Genomic DNA, 26,279 nt, shown 5'->3' with positions numbered 1-26,279 from the left:
GTCTCTACATGCTGACTCCACAGTTTATGCTCATTACCAGTCGACCCATACTTTCTGGAGGAAAAATGGGTTCTTTGGGTAGCCACAGCATGTTTTCTAATTAGCCAATGATATTTCCCTTTGTTTTTTAATTGAAGTATTTTTATAATGCAATATATCACTTTCTTATCCCCACAAACCTAAATCTATATTCAAAGTTCTTACTAATGACTCACGATGATTATTATTAACATAAATTATTTTATGTTTTAATATGATGATAAATCAAGATAACTTGATATATGTAGGTCTACTTTACAAAGCCTATAGTTTGCCTTTTAGATTTTCTTTGTTTCTCCCTCTTTTGACTAGGGAAATCACAGTTTTCACTTCTCCCTGCTGGCAATGTATTGAATGATTCTAATTTTGTCCCCGTATTTAAAAACAAGTTTTTGTAAGTGACCTCTTCCATCTACTTAAGTACATGGACATTTATTGATAGAGTTCATGATCTTTCTAATAATTATATTCCAACACGGTTAAATTTGTTTTAATTCATTTATTTCAGGTTCTAGGTTAGCTGTGGGGGTTTGAGAGATAGGAAGTCATAAAGGCAAATTACGGTATGAGTTGAGTTTTAAAAAGCTAATATTTTTTTTCATAATCTTCTTGAAAAAAATCTTTTTGTTAGTTTATAAAATCAGTATCTTAGTAATTGCCAGCTACCACCCTGTGCCCCCCCAAAACTCAGCCAAATTCTCTCTTACACTTTGGCCCCAATTCAGATGAGCTGACATCTTTGCCAGACAGACAAAAGTGTGGTCACAGTGTCCATGTCAGAAATGCTTATTTTGTACTTGTGCTCTCCAGCTCAACTCTAGTAGAGCAACTTTCCACGTCAAGCCTAATCACTACATTAGTAAGATCAGGGCCAGGTATATTCAGCAAGGTCACTGCCAGCTCTAGTGGCTCCCACAGGACAAGGCTGGCATTAGTGATTAGAAAACAGATGGATCCCCAGTGGGAATTAAGAGAATTGGACCAGCTGCTATAGGAGGCTCTTTTTGCAATGGGCAGGCTGATCTTGTGAGTAGAGTCTTGTCACCAGGTTTGCAGGCACCTGCCCTTGGGGGAAATCTGTCAGACTGATGAGTTGACTCAGGAAGCATAGTGATTTTGTAAAGGGCCCTGGGTGGCATTATATGGCTTTCTTTCCTAAGTGTTCTTCAGCAAGTGCTCTTAGCTTATTTGTACTTATTAAAACTACTAACAATAATTCAGGCCGAAAATCAAATTCAGCTCCTGCCTTATCTTTGCCAATTTCCTCTGGCTCTGGAGTCCTTAATGGGCCAGGTACAAATATGTAAATATCATGCCTTGTGTTGGTAATTAATTTCCTTAAGGTCAAGACTGAGCGATAAGAATGCTACCTTCACTTTATGAATAATTCATTTCTGAAGAAGATCTTTATTCATTCAGACTTCATGGATGTAAAAAGTTTTGAATACACATATCTGTGACTGTATCCCACTTTTCCCTATAAACTGAGTGACTGGATAATTTGCTTAATCTTTCTAAGTTTCTTCTATGTCTCTATATAAAAGATGAGTCTAATAATGTATAGACTTACAGCTCGTTAGGAGTTTAAATAAATACATACATACAAAATACTTAGGAAAGGTAGGTGTCCAATTGATGTCATCTCTTTCTTCCTTCCCAGCTTTGAGCATATTAAAAAGTTAAGTTAAACCAAGATGTTTTAATCTAACCAGAATGTTGCTTTAAAAAAAAAAAAATGATGGAGAACTCAACCTTGACATGCAAATAAAATAAGCAAGTGAGCAAAACCAACAGAACATGTAATAGTATGTTTAAAATTTTAGGAATTTGGCATTGATCATGTGCTTAACACAATAATAAATGTTTTAAGTTCGTTATCTTGTCTGAACTTTTAATAGTCCAATAAAATAGACCAATTCTTTTATCATCTCCATTTCGCAGTTGGGAAAACCTCCTAGATTAAGCTGCTTGACAAAAATCATCCAGGGCGTAAGTGTTAGATGCAGGTGTGCATTTACCATGAAGTCAATAAAGCTTAGGATCCCCCTCTTTAATAAGGCTCCCCACGAAAGTTGGCTGAGGCCTCAGCAAAGAGATCCCATGGAAATACATAATTGTAAATTTTGCAAAAATACTATATAAACTTTAGGCAACATAGTATATATGTCTCCTCCTGATCAAATATCTTCTCTGTGAGATATCCCTAAGCTTCTCTAAAATTTCAACCTACCTCTCCTTTACACTTTTTTCCTCCTTAGCACTTAACACAATCTAATATAGTATATAATTTATTCATTTACCTTGTTTTTGCTAACTCCTCCATTGCAAAGGTAAATAAATAGGGCAATTTTTTTTGCTACATACCAGTACCTAGAATAGTGCCTAGAATATAGTAGCAACTCAATAAATATTTGTTGAATAAATGAGTGAATGAATGGATTAGACTTCCCCTGACTCCAGAGCCTATGCCCTTTACCATAATATTGTACAGCCTCTCTGAGGGAGACCCTTCATTATAAACAATCCCCTTCCCCCAGATCTATGTGAGTGAAAATCCAACTTGTAAGGCTTTAAATTGCCCCTGAGATAATGATGAATTGGTGACCATTTAATCGGTATCCAAGAATTATGGGACAACATTTGAGACCTGACAGGTATATAGCAACAGACAAAGCCCAATTAAAGGGAAATACGTCTGTGAAAGAGGCTAGCAATGGGAAAGTGAAAAACAGAAGTAACACAGTTTTGCAGGCTGTGTTCCCCCAAACTCATGAGAAATCAGTTATGTGCAAGAATCTATTGCAAACAGGCATTCCTGGGGCTCTTGGGTTGTGCAGTGGTCAAGCATATGACTCTTGGTTTTGGCTCAGGTCATGATCTCAGGATATTGGGATCTGGCCCCACATCAAGCTCCACACTCAGCGAGGGCCTGCTTGGAATTCTCTCTCTCCCTCTCTCTCAAATAAATAAATCTTAAAAAAAAAAAGAAGAAGAAAGAAAGAAAGAAAGAGAGAAAGAAGGAAGGAAGGAAGGAAGGAAGGAAGGAAGGAAGGAAGGAAGGAAGGAAGGAAGGAGGCACTCCCTTTTCACCTATGTTTCATTTTAAACTGTTTCCTCCATGAGAGGAATGGAGACAATTTAACGTAGAAGACCCTTCCTCTAAGTGACTTCCCCAGTTTGAATTTGCAATAAATATGTGTATTTAACAAAACCAAAAGGTAAGAACAATCACATTTGTAAAAATCAGCCATGTCATGCCCCAATCCTCTTTGGTATGAATGTATTATGTCAAGTCACAGGGAGGTCAATTTCTGCTAGCACATCAAAATCCATCCAACAGTACCTGATTGCTATGTACGTACTCTAAAAATTAATAATTTTAATTATTTAACTGAATCAGGATATTTTGATGAACTGAAATTGCTGTATTCATATTGTTTTCAACTGTTGTAGTTCTGTTAGTGCTTTTCTCTGCTTTACAATATATTGGAGTTGTGAAAACATCCCATTAATAATAAGCTGGAAGATATTCAGGATTAAAGATAAATGTCTAATCCGGCAGAGATTTGAGTAGATATTGCCCCCAGAGCCACCCTGGAACTTGTTTATTGTGGAGAATAAATCCAAAATTCAAAGTGTTTCACTGTTGGTGTATGCAATCTTAAAAATTTAGACTTCAATCATTCTGAGAAGATTCTGAGACCCAGAGGGAATAAATACTTTTCCCAACATCCTACAGGCAGTTCACGGCTGAAACAAACCTTCAAACTCTGCTCGTATTCAACAAAAAACTGTGTACGCCTCCTTAGATTCCCTTGGCCCTGACCACCTTCTGGACTTACTCAGCCACTTCTCTGCCTGGATGAGTCTTCTAGCCTTGCCATAAGAGTGCTCTGACCTCCTATTGGCCTGTTGCATGGCCAAGACTCAGCCAACACCACATATTTGGTTCCTTCCTATCACCTTTACACCTAAAAGAAAGTTTCATTATAGGGCATAGGTATGGCATCTGAGAACAGCTGCTGAGGGGGCCAGATGGCAGTGAGGGGCAGTAACTCCTCTAGGGTATCCTTTGATCCATGAGATGCAGGAGATAGGACAGATCTGGGCAAATACAGTACCTCATTTCCTCTCTCCCATAGACTATCCCATGGTTTGTACATGCAGTCTAGTTGGAGACATTCCATCTGACAGCAAGTGCATCTGCTGAAGTGACCTGCTATGTTTCATCATGGCTTGTCACCAAGTAGTAGCCAACTTGATAACCCATCACTTTGCATTACCTGACATCTTTATTTTGCTCCCTTCTTTTCCTTTTAAACCTCACTGCCCTCTATTTTCATTTCCTTAATAAAGCATTATCCCATTAGGCCTTGCCTCAGGTTTTATTTTGTAGAGAATCCCTGTTAAAGTCACTGCTAATTATACTTCAAGGTATATTTTGAGTAATGTTTTAAATCTAGAAGTTTTTCAAAAGATAAAAGTCATTAAATCCTTGAAGCATTTCAGGCAACCTGCTATGAACCCATTAGAAAGGAGATGTGTGAGATTCTCTGCCATATAGAGTGCATTTGGGGAATGGTTGGCCCCAGTTATCTGCTGGGCCAGGTGGTTCTCTGTCAGGATCACCAGAACATGGAGAGTGAGGTTAAACTAAAAGTGTCATTCTGGGATGGCCAGAATGAAGCACATATTTGGTAAAAGATGTAGCTTGTCTTTTGCCTTTAAAAACACATGCATAACTGGCACAAAAATGAAATAATTGGGAACTGGGTGCCTTGATACTTCTACTAACAAGTTCTTCAAAACTAGTGAAGTCATTTAATATTCCTGGTTTCACTTATATCATTGAACCCTGTTTTCCTTAATAGACAGACCCCTTTGAGAATATACATTTTTGGAACTGTGAATCCTTTCTATAGGAATATGCAGCCACAATCTTGTTGAAATAAAATGTGATAAATTATAGGGATTTTTCTGACTCCTTATAACTCATGCATTCCAAGTTACAAATTCCTCATCTAAGTGATCATGATTATAAATTTATAGAAAAAAAAGGCAGAAAGCCGTTACTCAGAAAAGCTCAGACTGAGATAACACACACAAGCTTTGAATAGTTTCAGCCCCCAATTGATTGAAACGGTGCTTTTAGCGAGGAGATGGAAGGGAGGTTAAGTTTTTTAAGGCAACGAATAAACCAAAGAGAGCAAATTCTAATATTAAGGATGACTTCTCCAGGCTAGAAATAGTGCTTATTTCTCAAGGCTGTGATTTCTTCCTCCGTCTGCAGGGGGTTACCTCTGATTGATAAGAAAATTGGAAATCAATTGAGGGAACTTATATGCTTCAATATTTGGTGGACAAAAGTTGAGTTTTTTGCCACTGAACATCCATTTTCCTGGTCTGATTTCTATCACAGAATACTCTCACCGTATCCTCTACTAACACGAGAGATGACAATTCCAGTTTAGGAAGCTGACAAGTTCAGAACCTTTCACTCCTCTTCCTTGTACAGGTTGGGAGTGGGAATGTGATCTAATCCTGCTAAGTGGGCAGTCCTATGGGAGCATTTGAATCCTGACTTTCTCTTGCAAGGCACAGTGTTCAGCATCATCCACAGGGCCGGTGGAGGTAGGAATGGCTGTGGAATCCAATCAGGATATTTTAGATACAAGACTTTGCAGTACTTTCTGATCCTCAGTTCTTTGCATTTCGAGAGTCACTGGATGCTTTCCATTCCCAAATCTGGTCTCTCAGTTCCATGAATGCCCAGTAACCTTTCAGGAAATCATCTTGTATCTAAGATGGAGATTGTGGTTGAGTGCAAGCCAGAACCCTTCATAACACACTTTTATTTATGACGTGTGAAGGTCCTTCTTTCCACAAGGGTTTGCATTTCCTCCTTAAAAATAGAGTTTTAATGTAGAAGGCAGAAGACCAAAGCAAGACTTAGACTTTTAGCCTATCAAGTGCACATGCAACAAAGAGTGAAGCACCCAATAATAATACTGCTCACTCCGTCTCTTTATAGATAAATATAGACAACCTTCCCAACCACCACAAGGATGGCTTCAAGGACAGGACACAATGAGACTTGAGATGTATTCTGTAGTTTGTGATGTCTTAAAAGAACTAGGAAGTAATACAACCTTTTGGTTAAGTAAAGGTAGGGATTTTCAGAGAAATGATATACCTAAGTTTGCTTTTGCTGACATTTCTGAATGAGGTAATCATTATCACTGACACTACCAACCCTGATATGTATTTGATAAAGTTTCCATATAAAATACAGAATGACTGGTTAAATTGGAATTTCAAATAAAAAGAATTAAATACATGTTTAAAACATATGTCACAAATAGTGCAGGAAAGGTGCACTAAAAAATTACTTATTATTAATCTGAAATTCAAATTCAACTGGCATCCTCTGTTTTTATTTTCTAAATCTGTCAGCCATAATTTGAGAGTCCATGAGTCCAAGTCCAAGGATTCAAAGAAAGTGCAGTTAACTTAGGAGCAAACTATATTATTGCCTCAGGTAGACAAAAGGACCTGAAGGGATAATTAAATTTGCAAGATCCCTGGATAATCAGTAAGATTTCCCTTCTTTGATAAAAATGGAGAAAGTTATGGGCCACCTGGGTGGCTCAGTTGGTTAAGTGTCTGACTCTTGGTTTTGGCTCAGGTCATGATCTCAGGGTCATAGAATTGAGCCCTGAGTGAGGCTCCACACTCAGTGGGGAATCAACTTGAGATTCTCTTTTTTCTCTCTGCTCCTCCCAGCCACAATCTCTCTCTCTCAAATAAATAAATAAATCTTTAAAAAAATGGAGAAAATTATATTATAATTGGTTCACTACTAAGCTCAAATAGTTCATTCATAGGACTTATGGAGAGACACAGGGGAGACCATAATCAAAAGGATAAACAACATAGTCTATAGGAAAAGTAGAGACAACTGAGTCAGACAAACTGAAATTTGTTATGGTAAAATAAATTAATGTATACTCATAAATATTATTTTTAAAATAGATATTCTTAAAGATAAGGTTATTGGATCAAACAGCTTACATATTTTAATTCTAATAAAGATTGCCAAATTGCCCATCTAAACATACATATTTGCTAAGCAATATATGAAAAAAAAAAAACAATATCTAGGGACACCTGGGTGGCTTAGTGGTTGAGTGTCTGCCTTTGGCCCAGGGCATGATCCCTGAGTCCTGGGATTGAGTCCCACATCAGGCTCTCTGCATGGAGCCTGCATCTCTTCCCTCTTCCTGCCTCTTTCTCTCTGTGTCTCTCATCAATAAATAAATAAAATCTTAAAAAAAAATAACACAATAACTATTGTATTTTTAATTTGCATTTGGGACATCAGGAAAGTGAAAAAGTATGTACTTTTGCATTCAGTCTGCCATCTTGAAAAAGGTAGTCAGAAAAAAAAAAAAAAAGAAAAGAAAAAGGTAGTCAGAACTCAAGTCTCTATGGACCAGCATGTAACCTTCAGTGGTTTTCCCTTCTTTGTGCTACACTTTTCCCAGGCCACGGATGTTAGTAATTAAACACTCAATTTGTTATGAAGACTAAATAAGCACATATTTTACAGCTCCATATAAGCACTGTGTTTGAAACATAAAATGTCCTGTATAAATATACATCCTTTTTTCTTCTCTTAATTTTTTTTTTTACTTCTCTATCCCCCTTGTGATATCCTTCTACTCCAGGAGATATCTATTTTTGGTAGTTAGTTTATAGGCAAATAGGTGTTACATGTTTATAGCTTGTAAGCATTTTCATTATCATGAATAGCATTAAATATCTTATAATAATATTAGTAATTATCATCATCATTTTATTTTATTTTTTATCATCATCATTTTAAAGATGAAAAATAGAGGTGATGAGAATTTTGAGTATAGAAATCCAAAAAGATATACCTCAGATCAAGAGTAATAATATACAGGACATATAACCTTCCACATTGTTTATTTGTTGGACAATCCATTCTTCAGTCAACTTCTGTTCAACACCTAATAATATAAATTAAGTAAGGTGGATAATGAAAGCAAGGTCATGTTTAACCACATTTAGATTTTCTCAAACTAATCAGAAGGGATTTGGGGTTTTAATCACAAAACTTCTTGAGAAACCACTTTTCATCTTTTGCTAATGATTCCAAGAGAAATAATTTCTAAGAGAAAATGACTAGAATCATTTACAGTTTTGAGAACTAATGCCTTAAATAAAATAAAAATGTAAGTAGTCAAGTCTTAAGTATAGTGCTATTAGTAAATAATAATAATGACATTAGTAATTGTCACAAATGAAAGACTCAGTAAAGGCTAAGATTGCACATGAAGCGCCTTCTATGGATTATTGCATGTAACCCTCACAATATCCTTGCAAGGTAGGGATTATTATTATTATTATTATTATTATTATTAATTATTCCCTTTCTTTTTTTTTTCAGGCAGGAAGGAACCAAAAGATTAGGAAAACTCACAGAGGTAATAATTATCAGAACTGAAATCTAACATAGCTCTCTCTGAGAGCTATATTAAACCATCTACATAGTGAAGCATGAAGATGAAATAATTATTTCTTGGGGTATTTCCAGAAACATGAATGAACACATAAACATTTATGGAATGCTTGCTGGATGTCAAGTTATTGTCATGACACCAACACTATTAATTAAGGATGATTATTTTTTTCCTTGATTTTACCTAGTAAGAAACTGACACTCAATGGCATTTCTAAAATCAGATAAATAGCTTGAGGGTGACCCAAATGTAGGGGTTTCCATTTTGCTTCTGATATCTCCATGTCACACCCAAATATAATTCACATGCATTCACTCAATTCTCCCAGTTTTAATGGAAACCCCAGGCAAAAATCTGCCAAAAAATATTCTTTATGTTAGAGCAGCAATATTCTCAAACTGTTTTGATACTCCAATTTCTTGAACCTGATAAGAAGACTGTACTGTTTTTGTTTTTGTTTTTTTAGCATGGAAAGCACGCAGTATCAGCAAGGACAGTGGAAGAGTCTTTGATCAATGAGAGTGGGGATGGAGGAGGGCTTGACTTCTAAACTCAGGACTTTTGAGTGTCGTATTCAAACAAGATTCTAAAAGTGAGCATGAATCTTAGCATTGAACTGAATGTGTAGGCTTCAAGCAATGGCATTTGCTTCATCTATGTTGATCATTTGGGTTTTCTTTCTGTCCCTGACTTTAAATATGTGACCTTGGTCTCGTCACTTAACCTAATGGAAAATCAATCATTTCATCACATGAAAGAAAATTCTATTGCTGCTTCCTCAGGGATGTTTTCTGTTTGGAAGGAAAAATTTCTTCTGCTGTGATTTTGGTGGATATCACACCGACATCCTAATTTATTCCTCAAAATAATCTGTCTTTTTCTGTGGAAAAATTACAAAATTCAAACAAGAAAAGAATGTGGCTATAATCCCACCACATATTACCTTTCTCAAAATGTGACTTGCTATAGCCAGCCAACAGAGAAATAAAACAGAAATAATGTGAATGTAGAGACCACTTGGCTTTAAAGAAATGACTATGAATGGTAAAACCAGCAGAACGTGGGAGTTAATCTCTAGACTAGACTTCTGTTTAAAGGGCAATATGCAAGCATTATGGGGTAAACTGCATCCCTCAAGGAAGAAATGCTAAAATCCCAACCAACAACACCTCAGAATGTGGCCTTATTTGGAATAATGGTCTTTAGGAAACACAACTGAGTAGAAATGAGGTCATTAGAGTGGACTCCAATCTAATTTGACTGCTGTTACAAAAAGGAAAATTGGGACAGAGGCACAGTCACACAGGGGGGAGGGCAATGTGAAGATATGCAGGGAAAAAATGGGCCATGTGGCTGGAGTGATGCATGAATAATCCAAGGAATGCTAAAGCTTGCTGGCAAGTGCCCAAAGCTGGAAAAGGTAAGCAAAGATCATCCCGTAGAGCTGTCAGCATGGATCTCCTGCCATCTAGATGCCTGACTTATAGACCTCACAACTGTGAGAGAATAAATTTCTGGGTTTGGATTTTTTTAAAATACATTTTTAAGAATTTTTCATGGAAGTATGGAAGCTGACATAAATTTCTGTTGTTTTTAAAGCACCCATTCTGTACTACTTTGTTAGGGCAGTACTCGCAAAGTACTACGGCAAGTATGCCGGTATCCACAACGCACTACACACTGACAATCTCCACTTCTCATGGTCAAATGTATGCATGCTTTCTCTCTCTCTCTCTCTCTCTCTCTCTCTCTCTCTCTCTCTCTCTCTCCCTCTCTCTCTCTCTCTCTCTCTCTCTCTCTCTCTCTCACACACACACACACACACACACACACACACTTTTATTAAATACAAGCAAGTTAAATGATGTTGTTGAATGAACCAGCCTCCTGCTTTATTCTCCCCTTGAAATGACTTGTGAGCTCTGCTGTCTTCTATGTGTTCGTCTGTTTATTGCACAGAAATAACAGCTATAAGGTCCACTAAGGATTTCTATAAAATAGCTAATAGAAGCTTCAACTTAAATTCACTCCAAAAAATTGAACACACAAAACACATCATATCAGGGAAATGGAAAGCACATCAGTGCACATTTAAAGTTGTATTGTTTGTGCAGACTTTGATATAGAAATATGTTGAAGGGCTGATGGAGATGATACGGAGGAAAGAACTTCATTATGGGGGAGAGCTGGCTCTTGGGCCAGAGATCCCTCCTTGAAGACTTTCCCACCCTGCTGGCTTAATCACTTCCTAATGATCCCCCCATTCTGCTTCTTTGGTGGTCCAACTCTCCCCTTTTAGCTTCACAAAGCATCTGAGACTCATTGCTGACATTACTGTTGCCATGAAAAAGATCACGGTCTACTAAAGGCAGAATATTCTATGCACAGACACCAGTGGATATAGGGAACTAATGGAAGAAAAGTGAAGGCACTGGTAGCCACAGTACACAAATATAACCACCAATAAAATACATGGATGTTCTGATGATTGATACCACCCAAAATGAGATAATAAAGTCATCTATGAACACATAGTTCTTGAATGATCCATAAAATGTCCCAGTCCTTGATCTTTTTTTTTTCCCCTCTGACTTCTCAGCTTCCCTATTCCATTTGGATGATCCCCCCGAGGCCATTGCCTAATTCTGCACACTATACTGTTAAAAATTAGTGGAATTTTTTACAGCCAACTATTCAATATCTTGCAGACCATGCTTTTTCCCCTCTATTAACTCTTTTACACTTTGAGGGCAAGGATTTCGTATTATCCATATTTGTATAATTTGTATAATGTGTATAATTTCATCCATGCTTTGCAGTGAGTATCCAGTAGTGTTTATGATATGAACCATTCAGAGGGCGGAGGGTGGAAATAGAACCAATTAGATTCATCTCTGCTCTTTTTACTTTTTTAAGATTTTATTTATTTATTTTAGAGAATGAGAGATTGAGTGCAGGAGGAGTGTGTAAGTGACAGGAGGAGTGGAGGAGGAGGGGGAGGAACAAGAGACTCTCCGCTGAGCACAGAGCCTTATGTGGGGCTCAACCATATGACCCTGAGGTCACAACCTGAGCAGAAATCAAGAGTCAGACACTTGGGAAGTCTGGGTGACTCAGGGGTTAAGCTTCTGCCTTTGGCTCTGGGCATGATCCTGGGGTCCCAGGATCGAGTCCCACATCAGGCTCCCTGCATGGAGCCTGTTTCTCTCTCAGCCTATGTCTCTGCCTCTCTCTATCTCTCTCTCCATTTCTCTCGTTAACAAATAAAGTCTTAAAAAAAAAGAGACACTTAACTAACTGAACCACTGAGGCACCCCCATTTCCACTCTTCATATTTGTTTGGAGGGTGGATGGCGAACTCTGTCTTGACCATAAAATCATTCAACCCATGTTCTCCATCAAGTTGCTTCTGATATTTTTTCTGTTATAGAAATGGCAGGAACATTGAGAGAATGAAACATCCTAATAACCTTCCCAGTGCTAGGCACAGAGACTTCCTCATAAATGTCTCCTTATGGAATAATGGGCTTTTATTATAAAAGAGGAATCTGTGTTGTTTTTCCCTTAAGATCAAGTGGTAAACCTTTCCCTCTGCTGCCCACTGAATTTTAATTTTTTTTTTTAGTATAGTTGACACACAATGGTCCATTAGTTTTGGGTGTGTCACTTAATGATTTAACAAGTTTATACATTATGGTATGCTCTAGACAAGTATAGCTACCATCTGTCACCACACAATACTATTACAATATCATTGACTCTATTCCTTATGCTTTGCCTTTCATCCCTGTGAATTATGCCTCTATCTCCCACTCTCCTTCACACTCTTCACTAATTATTAATTTTTAAAGAGAACTTTCAGTATCCAAGCATTATCTTGAGTAGTGATGGCTTGCTACTACTTTTTTTTTAAATGCATTAATGACAAAAATTATTATATATTTGGGTCTGTAGACTTTAATTCTTTCTCCATTTTAAAATTGGAGCACCTTAATTTTCTTTAGGGACATTTTTCCAAGTCAGTTGGTTCCAAACATCACAATAGGGTTAAACATTTGGAAGCCATGACAGACCCTTGACAGTTGGACATTAGATTGATGGGAAGATGGAAACTGCATACAAAACCATCATTAATAATGAGCATATGCAGGAAGGATCTCTCACAGCACACCGTGTTGAAATGATAAATGTGGAATATTAATTTAGGAAATAGCAAGGTAGAGCCATTTTTAAACCAAAAACCAAGGTTAGAATCAACCATGCCATGCCTCTGAAAAGTAAAGTTGAAAAAAGAGGGTGAGAGGCCTTGGATATTCTAGTCACTTGCTCACTAGCTCACCTGGCTGTAGTCCTACCTAAAGTCACCCTCTTCCCAAATACAGTGATGGTATGCAGATATCAATACATTGGTAACCTTTCTAGCCCAAACAGGGTCAGGGAATTCAGATAATTAGTCATGTAGCCTGCCACAGGCTCTACTGCTGAATTCAGTGCATGGGGACAAATGGGTGTAAACAGGCATTAGATAAGAGTGTAGCTTATGGATGTAAGCTTATGGAATATCCTCCCCCTTGGAGGGAAGAAGGAAGTGAGTCACATATATAGCTGTTTCCTTGCTCTGGCTAAAAGTGTTAAAGAAGAAACCTTCACTTAGGATTTATTAATCATAATTTTGTAGGTCAAAATATTTCAAACTGAGTAGCTAGTTATATAGATATAACAGAGTACCTTCTTTTTTTAAGATTTAATTTATTTATTCATGAGAGACAGAGAGAGAGAGAGACAGGCAGAGGGAGAAGCAGGCTTCATTCCATGCAGGGAGCCTGACGTGGGACTCGATCCCAGGTCTTCAGGACCACACCCTGGGCTGAAGGCAGCGCTAAACCACTGAGCCACCTGGGCTGCCCCAGAATAACTTTTCTTAATGATCACATATTTTAATTAAATTTTAGTAGTTATATTTGTTTTCCTGTTTTTATCAAAAACCAGAGATGACTAAAGTGTTTTTTACAGACTTGAAACTGGTAGAATTTTAAGTTTTTCTGGAGTGTGTTCTGTTGCTTATATGGGTATATAAATATTCAATACACTGGCTGGTTTTACAAATAACGACATTTTTTTTCTGTTGAGAAATGACTTACTTAAAGACCTCAGAGCTGTTGACTAATCAAAACTAGAGATATGTTGCAATAAGAAAAAACACCACCTTGATAAAGTGAAAGGGGAAAAAGAAAAGAAGATTTTATAAAAGCCTCAGACTGGGTGATTTTAAGGTGAGGGAGAATTTATGGCATCATACCTTTGGATTGGTGGGATTAAGAATGTGAAAGTCTGGAAGCAAGTTTTGACAAGCTAGGTATTAGCCTTGATAAGCAAGGTGTTTTAGTTGGTTGATAGTATTACCTTCCAAGAACAAATATCTTCCAGGAACTGAGTTATTCTTGCTTGGTGTCAGTACGCATTAATATTATAAGAACCAAAAAATATGCCCCATCTCGGTAGTATCAGAATTATGTTTGAGTCCGTTTTCTCTTTCCTTCCTCTTTCTTTTTCTTTCTTTTTTAAAATACATTTTCCTTTCCTTTCTTCTTTTCCTTCCTTCTTTGCTCATTTACTTTTAAAAACAGATCAAGGCAGCCTCCCAAGAAAGTTATCATAGTAAAACTAAAAACCATCTGGTCCAACACAAACGTCACAAAGAGAAAAGAGGAATTCTAATAAGATAGACATGGCTGAGAAAGGCTATAGCAATTAGTGTCAGATCTATCCATGAGCACCCGGAAAGTCCAAACAAAGAGGTGAATAAGATATTGACACAGCAAATATATATATATATAAAAAGATACATGTTTATTTCATTATTATGAAAAAAAATCCCTGGTCCTTAGCTTTGTGGAGCAAAACATGCTGGAGAGAAATAAAGATTTTGAATAAATACATGCATGTGGAAGACCTCAGCACTCACTAATATACTGAAACCTCAGGATCCCTGGGTGGCGCAGCGGTTTAGCGCCTGTCTTTGGCCCAGGGCGCAATCCTGGAGACCCAGGATCGAATCCCACATCAGGCTCCCGGTGCATGGAGCCTGCTTCTCCCTCTGCCTGTGTCTCTGCCTCTCTCTCTCTCTGTGTGACTATCATAAATAAAAAAAAATTAAAAAAAACCCTTTTATACTGAAACCTCAGGTAACCCCAAAGACTCAATTAAAAATACAACGTGGAAGGATGGGGGCACCTGAATGGTGCAGTTGGTTAAGTGTCTGATTCTTTTGTCTCAGGTCCTGATCTCAGGGTCATGGGACAGAGCTTTGTGTGTGGCTCTGCACTGAGTGCTGAGTCTACTTAAGATTCTCTCTCCCTCTCCCTCTGCTCCTCCCACTCATTCTTTCTCTGTCTCTGAAATAGATAAATAAGGCTTTTTTTTTAAGTGAAAGGATGTAAATGTACTATAATAAGACCATTTTTATATGACAGTAGGGTAGATCCTTACATGGTGACCCAATTTCTTACCTTACTTCATCTACTGGCCTAAAACTTTATAGAGAACTATTGGTCTCTAGTTTGGGGCTTTTCTGACCAAGCAGTTTGCTCACACCACCTGGGCTACAGAACCCAGCCTTGCAGGTATGCCTCTGTGATGGCCTGAATCATTGGTTCCAGTCTTTTACTTCCTTGTTTATCCATCCTTTTATAATTCATCCATATTGTTGCCATGACAGAAAGTGTTCTCCTGGCCCCAACCTTGGATTGGCCACGTGACTGTTTTCGATAATAAGAAGTCAGTAAAACTGAAATGGATAGAGGTGTGAAATGTATGTGCTGGATCAGCTTTATTTTCTTGCCCTTTTGCTTTCACCATGGGAGAAACTTCCCATGTCACCACTTAGTTACTAAAGAACAAGAGAACCGGACCTTAATCTGCAGCCTAGAATCCAAGGTAGGTGGAACCCAGGCCACATCAGCCAAACACCCCAGTGGGCTCAGAGACACACCAGTCAAACTAAATTTAAGCCATCCGGTTGGAGAGTTAGGGATGGAGGGAGTGGCCACACAGAAGACCACAGAGCTGACTTTTTCTAAAGTCTTCTGAGACATTTCAGAGTTCAATCCCTCACATGTATCCTTGATCCTGTGACTATTCTCTTCTTTTCTGATTTGGTAACAAACAAGTCAGAGTTGCCATTTATAACAATCTAAAAACCTGGCTCACTCTTGTGATCTGGCCAGCATCGAAGAATGAGCTCCCTCCTAACTCAGATATAGCATTCTTGAATATATTTGCCAGACCCATCAAATTTCCACTGGAGGCTACAATACAGGAAAAACTGTTGTGAGAAATTACCCGAACCTAGCCCCACAGTTTAGAAATATCTGCAGACATTCAACACAACACACTCATTCACACGCGCACACGCACACACACACACACACACACACACACAATTTTAGCACAGTTTTTCTTCTGTCTTACATAATGCTGCTCTAGGATCTGCTTACCTATCCCTGCAATGGAGTGGGAAAAGCTAAGTGCCTCATCTATTATACAGGGTCAAAGTGGAGTAGAGGAAGAAAGGAGGTAGAACGGATATGTGGCCATTTGGGCAGTCACTGATTAAGGGAGACAGCCCTCAGGAGACAAGATAGTCTGCTTCAATTGCTGGTTCTGGGTGAAAAAGGAGGTGCTAAGGCTCACGCAGGCACATATCCATCTGTCCCAAATTGCTAGCATTAATGCAAGTGAATTAAGATTGCCCCTCCTCTTCCATAATCACCATCAGGGGTCATGTCTGGTTTTCCCATCATCACCAGCCCCTGAAAGTGATGATTATTGAAGTCAAATCCTCCCTAAAATAACACTCCCCAGGGAGGGGGTAGTCAAGCCTATGATTTGGCTGGGCATCTTGCAGTGGATGCATTGCTGCGTTCTGTCCTTCCCTAGAGACATCCCAGGTAAGAGTCTTACACTTGTGCCAAATTTGGTACTTAATGAAGCAATCAGCTTATCTCCCACCTCTAGCCACATCGACTCCAATTTTACTTATCTGGATAGGTTTGGCTTTAAATTCATTACTAATAGTCTCAGTTTGTATTTTGATTAATGTTTAAGCTCCTTCAAATCCCTTTGGAGAAAGCTGAGAGCTGAAGCTTGAATAAACAATGAGATATTCTCAGACTTCAAAGAAGCATTACCTTAAGGGGCCTAGCCAGGCTGTGGAATGCTGAGCTTCTTTCTGCCTGGTCCTAATTAGCCCTGGGGTCTGGCAAACCTGCACAGTCCAAAGGCATTCAGCCGAGGCCCCTGGCACGCTTTCTCAACTACCCTCACATCTGGGCTCACCACATCCTTGGATCATCATCTGAAGAAAATATTTTCTTCTGTTCTTGTTCTGCCTGGGGAATATCAATCCTTCTCCTCCTCTTCCGTCTCTCTCCTTTGAGTAGGGACAAAAATCAGTTAGCCAACTAAGTCTTTTTCTCCCCAAGTGTAGGGTCTTGAGGCTAATGATTGCGAACTTTAAGGGAAGTAAAAGAGAAACAACACCATTGAAACAATGGGGTTTGTGAGCTCTGGTCTCAATTCTCTCCCCTGGGGGTTCCTCTCTAGACCTTCAACTGGGAAAACACTTCACATTTCAGATGAAAGGCTTGCAAAATAACTCTCTAGTGCCTCCCCTTGGGCACCGCAAGGCCAACAGCACTGAAGCTGAATTCCCCGCCATTGAAGAAAAGTGAGTCCGACAAGGAAAAAAGGAAAGTTGGCTCACTCTCCATCTTCCTCCCCAGGTCCTCACGTAGGTGCTAACCCTGGGATGTCAACTGTTCCAAGCCTTTGCTGATGCACCACCAAGGCTGTGGTGCAGGTAGGTCAGGGGTCAGCACACTGTAGTCCAGGGGCCCAATGCAGCCCACAACATGTTTTTGTAAATGAAGTTTCTCGAGCACAGTCTCCCCCATTTGTTTATGGATCTTCTATGGCTCCCTTCCTTTCCAACCACCGAGTGGCACAGTTGAGTAGTTGAAACTGAGACTGGATAGTTTGTAAAGCCTAAAATACTTATTACCTAGATCTTTACAGGAAAAGTTTGCCAAGAGAGGAAATAGAAAGACAAAAGAAAATCAAAGATAAATCTGGTGTCAAGATGCAATATAATTTCAGTTCCCGTTCATCCAGTCAGAATCATTTTTTTCCCGGATTTGCAGATGTGGAGCAAAATACTCTCAAGAATTAGACTCCGACATCAACAAGGGTCCAACTTACATGCATTTTCTAAGAAAATTTCTCCATGGATATTATTTGGCATCATGCAGAGGGAGGGCTGAGATAAGTTGCAACCTCGATTAAGGTTAAACCCATATTCTTTTTGCCTTGTATGCAGGTTCCCAGACCAAAATGAAGTCTTCAGCTATTGCAAAGGACTCCCCAAAACATCCTTGAGATTGTGCTCAATGATGCAAGGGCTGTTCTGAACCCTCACAGAGAAAACACAACTGCAAAAAGGCTGTGGAGAGTAACGAAGAGTGAAATCAATCCAGACGCCCCTATAAGATGTGGGTTCTTCAGAGAGAAATAAAAACCTGTTGGGTTGCTTGTCCTTACTGCCTGCTTGTAAAGCGTATTCAATTATTCATTTTATTCACTTGACTGACCACTTAAAAACTATGTAGTCAGTGCTTTGGCAATAATTTCATTTCTAAGTGTTCCGCCTGGTTATTTTTCTGTGTGTGCACACTATTAATTAGTGACTATGGAGAAGTCCATACATTTTAGCATTCTGTAGCAGTGGTGCCTGAATCTATTACCCATGAAAGCAAGAGTCTACAGTCACTGAGTAGGCACAAAGAGATAAGTATTGATTTTATTTTTGAGTTTTAATTTCTTCTCATTGAATCTATGTGAGTGGATTGCATCCAAACAACCCTCACAGCTCAGTGAAGTACAATGCAAGATGCACACAGCTGTCTGCCCGCGGGGTGGGCTCAGCCTACCAGCTCACGTTTTTGGGAGGCTTTATGTGTGTCACTGATGGAGAATCAATGAGAAAACATTTGGGGCTCTTCAAAAATGCAGCCAAATCCTCTCTGAGCCTTAGTGTCTTATTAAATTGGGACAAGGGTATTAAGGACCTCCTGTGTTCAGAACTTCTGATGTGGTTGCATTCGGTTGATTCAGGCTCCCAGTGCATCATGAAGCTGGCCTTAATAAGACAGCAGAAAGTCTCCAACCGGTGAGTGAGGACATCTGGGCACTAATGTGGCCTTGGCTTAATGGATGCAATGTAATAGGATGAAGCAAGTGTTGCTATACCTCCGTGTTCATCTGCTTAATGGAGATGAGACAAAGCAGGTCACAAACCTGTCTGGACCAAGATCCACAGAAATAAAGAAGGAGAAAGCAGAGTCTTATTCCTTTTGAGAAAGAATGAAGCCTTTAGTTAGCCACTACACATTCTTGGTGTCAGATACAGAGAAAAATGTTTTAAGTGAAATGCAGAGAAAGGAGACTTGTATTAGGACAGTTGAGGCTTGAACAATCTGGAATTCTTTGTACTCCTGTAGTACTTACAATATGCTAAGCAGTGTTGTAGTTTATAAAAAAAAAAAAAAGCTAAACCTCGTAACAATAATCTGATCAAGGTACTATTATTGCCTGCAGTATATTACAGATGAGGAGACCCGGGTGCAACGTTTTTGAGCACACAAAGCCATGCAGCCAGCAGGAGGCTCCAAGCTCTCAGCTTCTAGGTCCCTAACCTTGATGTAGACCTGTTTCTCACCCCTTGGGCTGCCTTAGGTGGACCAGAGTCCAATGCATCATTTCCTCCTGGAGGACTTCAAGGTAAGGGCCCAAGTGGGCAAATGCTGGTTCTGGTCACGATTTTTAGGCAAAGGAGCTGTTATCCAGAGAACACAGTTCATCATGTGCGAGCAATCAATCACGTGGAGGTTGTTTTGGTTTTGTTTAGGATATTTTCAAAACAGATCCCAAGACACCTAGAGATTGAGCAGTGCCAACAAAGAGATGCTAAAATCCAGCTTTTCACTGCAAATACTAATCTAAATTATGTTCTGATTAAATTGTGCTTGAAATAGTCAACCTCTAGGAGCATAGGAGCATAGATCCAAGTGTTTAACATCTTAATAGTTTTGAATTTAAAAAATTAAAATTAAAAAATAATATTTTACATGGATTTCTTTAATCCATTCTGTTCACACCTCTGAGCAAACACAGGCTGCTGTTGATGTTCATCAGACTCTACCCAGCAGACAGCCTTACTCAAACGGTACCCTTTTGAAGCCTCCCTGTCTGTGCCCCACTTTGCTTTTGAATTTGGGGTTCCTCCTCATCACACAAAGGGTAAATTCCTGGAGGGAAACATTCTCATTTTTCACTTCCACGTTTTTATTGTCTGTTTCTTTCTGAACACTACCTTCAGTCATGCCTCTCCCAATAACAAGCAGACAAGACTGAAGATTCCCCTTAGCCCACCTCTATCTCAGGGGTACAGAAAGAAGCAAAAGGTTTATATGTCTTTGTGACCTTTATAAAAAACACAAATTCAAGGAAAAAATTGTAAGATCCGCTCATTGAGATGACCCAGCTCTGGGCTGCTAAGTAATACCAGAGACTCTCCAGGTTAAAGCGGGCTGATACACATGCATGTAAGTAGCTGTGCGTGTGGGTGTGCATATGTGTGCAGGCATGCAAACGTGCATATATGCATTATATGCATATTTAAATTTTCAGGATTGATAAAACCAAGTAATGGGGCACCTGGGTGGCTCAATGTTTGAGCATCTGCCTTCGGCTCAGGTCATGATCCCAGTGTCCTGGGGTAGAGTCCCACATCAGGCTTCCACAGAGAACCCACTTCTCCCTCTGCCTATGTCTCTGCCTCTCTTTCTCTGTGTCTCTCATGAATAATTTTTTTTTAAATCTTAAAAAAAAAAAAAAGGAATTGCCCGACCTTTCATGATGTCACAAAATTGATATTAGATGATGTGTTAATGAAAACAAACAAACAAACAAAAACAAAAAACTGAGCAGCCGGGGTGGCTCAGCGGTTTAGCGCCACCTTCAGCCCAGGGCATAATCCTGGAGACCAGGGATCAAATCCCACATCGGGCTCCCTGCATGGAGCCTGCTTCTCCCTCTGCCTGTGTCTCTGCCTCTCTCTCTCTCTCTCTCTGTGCCTTTCATGGATAAATAAATAAAATCTTAAAAAAAAAAAAAAAGAAAAAAGGAAAACTAATGCTCTGAACCACAGCTAGGAGGACACAGATAAACATTTTATCTGACACGGGATCAAAGAAACCCCAAAAAGCAACAGATGAAATCACACGTGGCCTATTGGTTGGTATATTTTTTTCAGCACATAAAGGATATTATAAACAAATATCAACCAGAAACTTAGACAATCATATGGGCTTAAACTCTCTAGGAGTTAAGACTTGTAGAAATCTGCACTTTTTCAAGCTTTCAGGAGATTCTGAGGCCCCCAGAAGACTGTCCAGCCGTCAGGGAAGTTCGACTCCCCCAGGCAGTTGCTGCATAGCGTCCTACCTCCAAATAAATCCTGTTCCTGTGGTTTCCTCGTAATCATGGCCTCAGATCCTTATCTGTAAAATGAGAGTCTTGTAGAAATACAAAAACCTCGAGTTTCTCATCTCTTAGGCCAGGGGCTTTTGTAACCCTGGTTACATTTCCTAGAAGGAGCAGAAAGTCTGGGTTTTGTGGAATGGGTCAGCAGTGAGGTGACCTCACCTGAGGGAAGACCACTCTGACCCTTCTTTCTACTGCCCCCAAATCTGAGCTGTTAAAAATAACTCCATGCATGCATCTGGGCGGCTCATGCTCACAGACAGGAATGAACCTGGTAGGGGCTCCATTCTGCCAGCTGGCTTGTTGAACTGATTTGTTCACCAAAAGGACCCAAAAAGTTGATGGAAAATAGCAGTTGGGAGTCTATCCTGCCTACACTTCTATCGACAAAAATAACTGAAGAGACAGACCTTCTAAAAGCAATAAAATGTTTGCTGGAGCACGGTTAGATTTATTACAAATAAAATGCCACAGGTACAATTGAGGCAGTGATGGATGGCAGGACCTAGGCAGGACCAGGTGACAGAAAGAATGAGGGCTGTGGGGTCTTCTACTCAGGGGATGCGGCTGGCCTCTCTGATCCTTAGTTTTCCTCGTCTGCAAATGAAAGTCATACCTGCCGGAAGATTGTAAATGACCTTTAAAAACAGAAGGCGGCTAATATGTATAGTTCCCTATTTTATTTTGGGAACAGAATCCACTGCCTTCTTCCTGGGAGGATCATGGTTGTCCAACTTTTGTGTCCCACTCCTGCCTCCTATAATGGCCCTTCTTGTAAAAATGGGCCCATTTATTCATTTTAGACATATTCTTTAGCCCAAATCATTGTCCAAGTTTCTAGTTGGTAATTGTTTATAATATCCCTTCTGTGCTGAAAAAAATTATATTGACAAATAGGCCACGTGTGATTTCATCTGTTACTTTTGGGAGTTTCTTTGATCCCATGTCAGATAAAATGTTTGTCTGTGTCCTTCTAGCTGTGGTACAGAGTGTTAGTATGTTTTGTTATTAACACATCGATCTAATATCAATTTTGTGACATCATGAAAGGTCAGGCTATTACTTGGTTTTATCAATCCTGAAAATTTAAATATGCATATAATGCATATATGCACGTCTACATGCTTGCACACATGCACACCCACACGCACAGCTACTTACATGCATGTGTATCAGCCCACTTTAACCTAGAGAGTCTCTGGTATTACTTAGCAGCTCAGGGCTGGGTCATCTCAATGAGCGGATCTTACAATTTTTTTCCTTGAATTTGTGTTGTTCATAAAGGTCATAAAGACATATAAACCCTTTGCTCCTTTCTGTACCCCTGAGATAGAGGTGGGCTGAGGGGAATCTGCAATCTTGTCTGCTTGTTATTGGGAGAGGCATGACTGAAGGTAGTGTTCAAAAAGAGATAGATAATAAAAATGTGGAAGTGAGAAATGAGAGTGTTGCCCTCTAAGAATGTACCCTTTGTGTGATGAAGAGGAACCCAAAATTCAAGAGAAAAGGGGGGCATGGATGGGAAGCCTTCAAAGGGGTGCCTCTTGAGTGAACCTGTCTGCTGGGTAGAGTCTGATGAACATCAACAGCAATCTGTGTTTGCTCAGAGGTAAACAGGGTGGATTAAAGAAATCCACGTAAGATGTTATTTTCTTTAATCTTAATTTTTTCACTTAAAATATATTAAGATGCTATTTAAACACATGGGTAGACACATGTTCCTATGCTCCTAGAGATTGAGCAGTGACAACAAAGAGATACTAAAATCCAGCATTTCACGCAAATACTAATATAAATTATAATCTGATTAAATTGTGCTGGAAATGGCATTGTTTGCATTTTAGAACAGCCTCTATTTCTGTTAGACATTTATGTTGCATTTTCATTAGCCTGGATTACCCTTTAGTAGGTATTTTCAGTAATGGCATTTAAAATAATTAGGACATGATGCTATGAACCCTACTAGTACCTCTGGAATAATAGTGGGGAAACCCTCACAATTTTTCTTCCTTTGAAAATATTTAAAGCTTTTGTCCTAAGATAAAGTGACTTGATTTCAGTAAGCTAACATGCCACATTGTTGGCCTGTGGACTAAAGCACACATATTTTTGTACGGATTATGTTGCTCCCCCTTTCCTCTCTACTAGGGGAGAAGGCAGAGGTGTGAGATACACTTTGGATGTCTGACAGCATGCAGCCTACTAGAAGGGACATGACAAAGCCAGAGGAGCCATTCTGGGGAAGGATGAATCTGAGTAAGTATCTCAAATAATGATATAGAACCTGTGAGGTGTGGACTGAAGGTGGCATGGACATTCAGAATTGAGGACTAAAGGGCAGTATTTCAAGAACACCTGAAGACATGAAAATCACCAGGCAGTGCCCACAGGAGTATTTTATACACCAAGAGGCATGATTTGCATGTAACACGGAAACACCTTCTCATCCCCCAGGACATGAGGAATCAGAAGACCTTCATTCAATCCCATCACTGTCTTTTCCCCATTGCACAACGGGGGAAACTTACTTATGTAAGTCTTGTTTCTTCTGAAGAACTGTTTTCTTTCCTGGAAAATTGGCTTATTACCACTACTCATTAAAACTCATTGAAAAAAACAATGTACATTGGGGCACCTGGGTGGCTCAATCTGTTGAGCATCTGACTCTCAGTTTCAGCGATGGTCATGATCTGAGGGTCATGGGATCAAGCCCGGAGACTGGCTTCCATGCTGAGTGTGGAACCAGCTTACGATTCTCTCTCTTTCTCTCTCTCCCCCTCTGCCCCTCTCCCCTTGCATTCTCTCTCTCTTTTTCTCTCATTAAAAAACAAACAACAATGTACATCATAATATTTTTAGTTGTAAAAAAAAGGACCCTCTATAAATATTAATGCTATCATCAACTTCATGAGGATATTGGGAGAATTCATGTGAAAACTGGAATAAAAGACACAAGAGTCCTTCATAAAAGGGAAAGTGCTCTTTGTTTATCTGTAAAATGAAAATTGACCTTTTTTTCATACTCTTTTCTTTTGATCATTCTTTCTTCTTTTTCTTCCTTCCTTTCTTCCTACCTTCCTTTCTTTCTTTCTCTTTCTCCTCCTTTTTCTTCTTCTCTGTTCTTTCATTTGCTAAAAGAAAAATGCTATCGCTTTTGAGTGCCCACTGGCCTTTACTAATTGCATATGAGGCTGCAGAAGGGCTAGGAAACTAGAAGATGTAATAATTGTGCAATTCTGACTTTTATTGTGATGGTTATTTGAGAAAGTCTGAAGGTCACCTGAGCATTCCCTTATTAAGAGTATATCTCCAATCAGACCTGAAGCTCAAACCAGAATTAAGCCACGGAAATAATTTAGGCTTGAAATGGGCACTCCCGTATTCACACACCTCTCCCAGAACCAATCAGCATGAGTGCATTTCCATTTCAGAGGTTGCATTTGATTTCGATCCACTCTCCCATGCCACTCTAAATGAGAAATTGAAATAAACGCCTATGCAACTTTTACAATTCTGGAAATAGTAGCATTTGGGCAGCAAGTTTCATGTCATTTTCCTATTAATGCCAATTTCCAAGGTAAACCAACCCATAATATTTTTGACAGGTCAGTGGCTAGAGTAATAGAGAAATTTCAATATATCAGTTTTCATTTCATATTTGGGGGGAGAAAAAGCTGAATGTCATTCCAGCAATTCAAATTTTCTAACAAAACCCACTGATATGTAAAACTCTCATTTATCAAGTTTCCTTTCTCAGGGGAAAATACATTTTAATGTTTTAATTCCATTTATTTATAATTATAATTTCATGTCCTGAGGAATTGTGTTCAATGAACTTTTAAAATTTTTCCCCATATTTTATATGACTAGTTTTCAGTTATAGGCTTAGCAGTATTGTGTAGACATTAAGACAACCACTTAATTGCAGAGACTCATAGAGTTGAATTTACAAATATTCTTCTCATCAAAGTGAGAAAAACCTTGGTAGAAGAAATTCACCAACAGTCTGGGGCAAGCCCTCTTCCAGGTCATCGGATGAATACAAACTTGTAGTTACAAACTTGGTTTTCCTTACTTGAAAATAAAATGCAAATGATTGATACAGCATGACCCAAGAAATCAAACTGAATAAATGAAAAGAAACTTCATCGTGATCAAATGTAAGTTATACTTTTCCTCTCTCATTCTCTTTGAAAATTATTTTTGGGAGGGTGGAGAGAAACAAAGAGCAGAAAGGAGATGAAAGCCTGGGTGGCTCAGCAGCTGATCGTCTGTCTTTCGCTCAGGTCGTGATCCCAGGATCCTGAGATCGAGTCCCACATCAGGCTCCCTGTGAGGAGCCTGCTTCTCCCTCTGCCTGTGTTTCTGCCTCTCACTGTGTGTCTATCATGAATAAATAAATAAAATAGTTTTTAAAAAGAAAGAAAGAAAGGTCCTTGGAAATATTTCTCATACAGAAAAAAGCGAAGAACAAAAAACAAATAAACCAAAACAGTTCCAGATACACTTTGAACCTAAAAGATGAAGCTACTTTGTATAGAACAGCACTTCAATGGCTGGGCTTGGAGACAAAGAGACATAAAGTTCAATTCCAATTCTGCTTCTTATAGGCAATTTGACGTATTTCTTAATTCCACTTACTTTGGGTTCCTCAATTATAAAAAATCAAATCAAAACCACAATGAGATACCACCTCACACCAGTGAGAATGGGGAAAATTAACAAGGCAGGAAACCACAAATGTTGGAGAGGATGTGGAGAAAAGGGAACCCTCTTACACTGTTGGTGGGAATGTGAAATGGTACAGCCACTCTTGAAAACTATTTTTCAAGAATTCTCAATGAATTATCAATTTTGTCTAAAGGCTCTAAAGTCAGAAGATTCTCCTTCTCTCTGACAAAATTTGAACCAATTATATACTTTTTCATAGAATAAAATTGTTTTCTATCCATTCCCATCTAGTTCTTTGAAAAAATTTGTATGTTCCTAGTTTAACATACTTCACAAGTTCCCAAGGGTTACCTCATCATGAGAGGAGATTTTCCTCACTTTCTTAAACTAGATGATTATGTGTACTACGATAGGCTTTAAAAG

General features: G+C 39.0%; 1 long non-coding RNA gene across 1 annotated transcript in view; it reads right to left on the bottom strand.

The window, feature by feature from the left end:
- LOC121493689 overlaps positions 1-26,279 on the bottom strand; it is a 55,853-nt gene that overhangs the window by 28,639 nt on the left and 935 nt on the right. The gene's annotated exons all lie outside the window — the stretch shown is intronic.

The sequence above is a fragment of the Vulpes lagopus genome, chromosome 6 (assembly GCF_018345385.1).
Source record: "Vulpes lagopus strain Blue_001 chromosome 6, ASM1834538v1, whole genome shotgun sequence".
Lineage (NCBI taxonomy): Eukaryota > Metazoa > Chordata > Mammalia > Carnivora > Canidae > Vulpes > Vulpes lagopus.
This window is presented reverse-complemented; position numbering and strand designations above follow the sequence as displayed.